The sequence below is a fragment of the Bos javanicus genome, chromosome 29 (genome assembly GCF_032452875.1).
Source record: "Bos javanicus breed banteng chromosome 29, ARS-OSU_banteng_1.0, whole genome shotgun sequence".
Lineage (NCBI taxonomy): Eukaryota > Metazoa > Chordata > Mammalia > Artiodactyla > Bovidae > Bos > Bos javanicus.
Genome location: NC_083896.1, coordinates 51354632 through 51360768, shown reverse-complemented (window position 1 = coordinate 51360768; position 6137 = coordinate 51354632).

Genomic DNA, 6137 nt, shown 5'->3' with positions numbered 1-6137 from the left:
AAAGGCACGTAATTTATATGAAACACCCCGAAGAGGAGAACCCATGCTGAGAGAGCAGACTGGTGTTTGAAGGAAGAGATGAGTTGAAGGGACGAGGGAGGACCACCTAAAGGGAAGGAGAAGGCGATGCTCCCACTCCAGTGCTCTGGTCTGGAGAATCCCACGGACGGAGGAGCCTCGTGGGCTGCAGTCCATGGGGTCGCTGAGTCGGACACGACTGAGCGACTTCGCTTTCACTTACCTAAGGGAATGGGGTTCCCTTACCCTGAGGCGGGCGGGGAGAGTGGCTGCTGGAGCTGGACCGTGGCGCTCTAACATCACACCAAAAACGTGCTGGCGAAGCTCACTTGTGCGCTTTCTGAGGGTAAAACAAAAATGCTCTGTTCTGCAACTTTCAGGTGATTAAAAATAAGCCATATAACCGATAAATGAAAGCGCACGGAACCAAAGGCCTGAGTGTCACCGCAGCGCTGCAGGCGGGCCATCCTGTCTACAGACCCGCCCCTGGGGAGAAGCTGCCGGAGGCTGAGCTTCGGCCCCTCTCCAGCCAGGAGCAGGGGGCCTGTTGAGGGCCCGAGGCCGCGGGGGAGCCTCACCCCATGCGGTTGAGGACGCAAGCCTGCGCAGGCACGACCACTCAGCCTGTGGGTGTCCGTCCTGCCCATGCTGACCCCGCCCTCTGATGGCCCAGCATGCACATCAGCTCGGCCGAAGGACGGCCTGCTGGGTCAGTGCCGCCAGCAGGAGTGCAGAGCACACAAGATACCTCCACAAGGAGGGCTTAACAGGGGCGCCGGGGTGCAGAGCACAGCTGTCCCAGGGAGATAGGAGATGAGGAAGTTCAGGGTCAAAACACCAGGCCTCGGGGCGGTGTGGGGGCCGCTGGGGCACCTGAGGCTGGCCTGGGAGCCTTGCCCCAACGGGACCCAACCAGTGGGATGGCTTTGCTCCTAACAGGAAGGTCCAGGCCTGGCCATCACCTCCCACAGCCTCACGCACAGGTGAGGACAGAGACAGGAGAGCACATGGCCCTGCGGTCTGAAGAGAGCAGAGGCCTGGCCACAGAGCCGACCTGCCCTGTCCCTGAGGAGGGGGCACAGCCCCAAGCCCAGAGCCGTCCTGGAGCCACCCCAGGTCCCATGAGAAGTGAGGGGGGGACGGGGAGGCAGGAAGGCCAGGCTGCACAGACACGTAGGCCCAGGGCTCCCAGCGGCTGCCAGATGCCCAGCAGGCGTCCTGCCTCCGCACAGCCGGCCTGGTCCCACTCCTCCAGCCCTTGGGGGACTGCAGGAGGCTCCTCAGGGCAGGCCACACGGGCTGCTGGGTGCTGACCTGTAACCGGGAAGGACCCAAACCCCACCTGGAGCGGGGACTCAGGACTGGGGGGCCAGTGCCCCTCAGAGGGGAGGCCTGTGTGGCTGGGGGGCTGGCAGTGGGGTCGGGGCTCCTCTGGGCCTGGGGGTGAGGCTGAGTGGGGCCTGGCAGGGGCCCGAGTGGGGACAGTGGGCGCTGCAGCAGGCTTGGGCCTGAGACCCCCAGGCTGGGGAAGGGTCCCACCCCCAACCAACCCCTAAATAGGGAGCAGCTGTTGCTGAGACAGGGCCTGACTCTGGTGAGACCCCAAATGTGCCTCTTTGGCACATTGATTATTTTAAGCTGTGTGGATGAAAAGTGTCATCTGCCCCATCAGGAAGCAAAGGTCGCTGCAGACCTGAAGGCCTCACCCTGCAGCCCCTCAGGGTGGAAAAGCAGGCTGCTGCCCAGACAGCTGGGAGGCATGTCAGGGGAGTGATTTCACAGGGGCCAGAGTCTTGCATGTTCTTATGGCAGAAAGTGAAGAGGAACTAAAAAGCCTCTTGATGAAAGTGAAAGTGGAGAGTGAAAAACTTGGCTTAAAGCTCAACATTCAGAAAACGAAGATCATGGCATCCGGTCCCATCACTTCATGGGAAATAGATGGGGAAACAGTGGAAACAGTGTCAGACTTTATTTTTGGGGGCTCCAAAATCACTGCAGATGGTGACTGCAGCCATGAAATTAAAAGATGCTTACTCCTTGGAAGGAAAGTTATGACCAACCTAGATAGCATATTCAAAAGCAGAGACATTACTTTGCCAACAAAGGTTCGTCTAGTCAAGGCTATGGTTTTTCCTGTGGTCATATATGGATGTGAGAGTTGGACTGTGAAGAAGGCTGAGCACCGAAGAATTGATGCTTTTGAACTGTGGTGTTGGAGAAGACTCTTGAGAGTCCCTTGGACTGCAAGGAGTTCCAACCAGTCCATTCTGAAGGAGATCAGCCCTGGGATTTCTTTGGAGGGAATGATGCTAAAGCTGAAACTCCAGTACTTTGGCCACCTCATGCAAAGAGTTGACTCATTGGAAAAGACTCTGATGCTGGGAGGGATTGGGGGCAGGAGGAGAAGGGGATGACAGAGGATGAGATGGCTGGATGGCATCACTGACTCGATGGACGTGAGTCTGAGTGAACTCCGGGAGTTGGTGATGGACAGGGAGGCCTGGCGTGCTGCGATTCATGGGGTCGCAAAGAGTCGGACACGACTGAGCGACTGATCTGATCTGATCTGATCTGATACGAAGAAAAGGGCTAACTTCTCTAAATTGAGACATTGAGTTTTCTTTAATTAACAGAATCTTTTGATGTTCCAACTAACTGGTTTTACTGCTCAAACTCCTATAAATTCTGCCCCTCCCTCATCTCTTTGGAGCAACCTGTCAGTGGCTGTGCCTTTTCGGTATAATGTGATAGTTACAGATCTACAGGATTCTTTCCTCACCATTCCCCTGGCCCTCCAAGATTGCAAGCTGTTTGCCTTCAGTCTCCCTTCAGCTAATTTTAAACAGCCCTATAGAAGGTTTCAATGGAAGGTTTTGCCTCAGGGAATGAAAAATAGCCCTACCTTGTGTCAGAAATTTGTAGACCAAGCTGTGCAAAATGTTAGAGGAAAGTATAAAGATCTATATTTGATACATTATATGGATGATATTTTGGCAGCTTATAAGGACAGAGCCTTGTTGCAACAAATTTTATCTGAATTGATTGAGGCCTTGGAAAGCTGGGGTTTAAAGATAGCTCCAGATAAGATACAAGTTCAGTTCAGTTCAGTAGCTCAGTCGTGTCCGACTCTTTGCGACCCCATGAATCACAGCACGCCAGGCCTCCCTGTCCATCACCAACTCCCGGAGTTCACTCAGACTCACGTCCATCAAGTCAGTGATATCATCCAGCCATCTCATCCTCTGTCATCCCCTTCTCCTCCTGCCCCCAATCCCTCCCAGCATCAGAGTCTTTTCCAATGAGTCAACTCCTCGCATGAGGTGGCCAAAGTACTGGAGTTTCAGCTTCACCATCATTCCCTCCAAAGAAATCCCAGGGCTGATCTCCTTCAGAATGGACTGGTTGGATCTCCTTGCAGTCCAAGGGACTCTCAAGAGTCTTCTCCAACACCACAGTTCAAAAGCATCAATTCTTTGGCGCTCAGCCTTCTTCACAGTCCAACTCTCACATCCATATATGACCACAGGAAAGACCATAGCCTTGACTAGATGGACCTTTCTTGGCCAAGTAATGTCTCTGCTTTGGAATATGCTATCTAGGTTGGTCATAACTTTCCTTCCAAGGAGTAAGCGTCTTTTAATTTCACGGCTGCAGTCACCATCTGCAGTGATTTTGGAGCCCCCCAAAAATAAAGTCTGACACGTTTCTACTGTTTCCCCATCTATTTCCCATGAAGTGATGGGACCGGATGCCATGATCTTCGTTTTCTGAATGTTGAGCTTTAAGCCAAGTTTTTCACTCTCCACTTTCACTTTCATCAAGAGGCTTTTTAGTTCCTCTTCACTTTCTGCCATAAGGGTGGTGTTGTCTTCATATCTGAGGTTATTGATATTTCTCCTGGCAATCTTGATTCGAGCTTGTGCTTCTTCCAGTCCAGCGTTTCTCATGATGTACTCTGCATAGAAGTTAAATAAACAGGGTGACAATATACAGCCTTGATGTACTCCCTTTCCTATTTGGAACCAGTCTGTTGTTCCATGTCCAGTTCTAACTGTTGCTTCCTGACCTGCATACAGATTTCTCAAGAGGCAGGTCAGGTGGTCTGGTATTCTCATTTGCTTCAGAATTTTCCACAGTTTATTGTGATCCACAAAGTCAAAGGCTTTGGCATAGTTAATAAAGCAGAAATAGATGTTTTTCTGGAACTCTCTTGTTTTTTCCATGATCCAGCAGATGTTGGCAATTTGATCTCTGGTTCCTCTGCCTTTTCGAAAACCAGCTTGAACATCAGGAAGTTCACGGTTCACATATTGCTGAAGCGTGGCTTGGAGAATTTTGAGCATTACTTTACTAGCATGTGAGATGAGTGCAATTGTGCGGTAGTTTGAGCATTCTTTGGCATTGCCTTTCTTTGGGATTGGAATGAAAACTGCCCTTTTCCAGTCCTGTGGCCACTGCTGAGTCTTCCAAATTTGCTGGCATATTGAGTGCAGCACTTTCACAGCATCATCTTTCAGGATTTGAAATAGCTCAACTGGAATTCCATCACCTCCACTAGCTTTGTTCGTAGTGATGCTTTATTTTTTTTTTATTTTTTTTTTAAACTTTACAATATTGTATTGGTTTTGCCAAATATCGAATTGTGTAGTGATGCTTCCTAAGGCCCACTTGACTTCACCTTCCAGGATGTCTGGCTCTAGGTGAGTGATCACACCATCGTGATTATCTGGGTCGTGAAATCTTTTTTGTACAGATCTTCTGTGTATTCTTGCCACCTCTTCTTTATATCTTCTGTTTCTGTTAGGTCCATACCATTTCTGTCCTTTATCGAGCCCATCTTTGTATGAAATATTCCCTTGGTATCTCTAATTTTCTTGAAGAGATCTCTAGTCTTTTCCATTCTGTTGTTTTCTTCTATTTCTTTGCATTGATTGCTGAGGAAGGTTTTCTTATCTCTTCTTGCTATTCTTTGGAACTCTGCATTCAGATGCTTATATCTTTCCTTTTCTCCTTTGCTTTTCGCTTCTCTTCTTTTCACAGCAATTTGTAAGGCCTCCCCAGACAGCCATTTTGCTTTTTTGCATTTCTTTTCCATGGGGATGGTCTTGATCCCTGTCTCCTGTACAATGTCACGAACCTCATTCCATAGTTCATCAGGCACTCTATCTATCAGATCTAGGCCCTTAAATCTATTTCTCACTTCCACTGTATAAATCATAAGGGATTTGATTTAGGTCATACGTGAATGGTCTAGTGGTTTTCCCTACTTTCTTCAATTTAAGTCTGAATTTGGCAATAAGGAGTTCATGATCTGAGCCACAGTCAGCTCCTGGTCTTGTTTTTGTTGACAGTATAGAGCTTCTCCATCTTCGGCTGCAAAAAATATAATCAATCTGATTTTGGTGTTGACCATCTGGTGATGTCAAACCTCTGGCCTCATGTTTTTGTAAAAGTATAAAAGAGAATCTTAAACATGGAATAAACAGGCAGTCCATAGAAACGAGGCTGCCTCATTGGCCACCGCCGTCATCTCTTCAGGTTGAATCCCTGGTTGCTGGAGTTGGACTCCGGCAAGAGACGTCCTGGGGCTTGTCCTCGAGGTGGAGAGTGTTATGCCTGGGTTCCCACCACAGGTCTAGGTTCTCAGGGGTGGGGACCCCTACCAGGAAATAACAGGGGGCAGAGTTGCCTGTCCGATTTAGAAACCAGGGTGTGGTTTTTTGGTTGTCCTAAACAGAACATGGATTTTTGAGACTGGTTAATGGCATCTGAGGAGAGAGTCATGTCGGGGAATAGTTGTAGCAGGTCAGTTCTGCCAGAACCTCTAGTTCCCAGTCTTTGGGCTAAGTCATAATACCCCAGAGCAGTTTCCAGATCCTGGTTTTCTCCATCAGTTCTGAAACTGAAGGCTATTCCACATCTTGAGTTGTCCAGCTCCTCCACAGACACCCCTGCCAGGGAGTCGCTTTTGAAACAGATGGGGAAGGTCACTTGGGGAATGTTAGTCAAGAGAGAAAAGAAGGGCTTGGGTGGGATTGCAGATGTTATCGTGGGAGGAAAAATAGACAGCTGTTGCTGATACCAAGTCATGAAGTTTTCCTCCCCTTTTACCCAAAAGG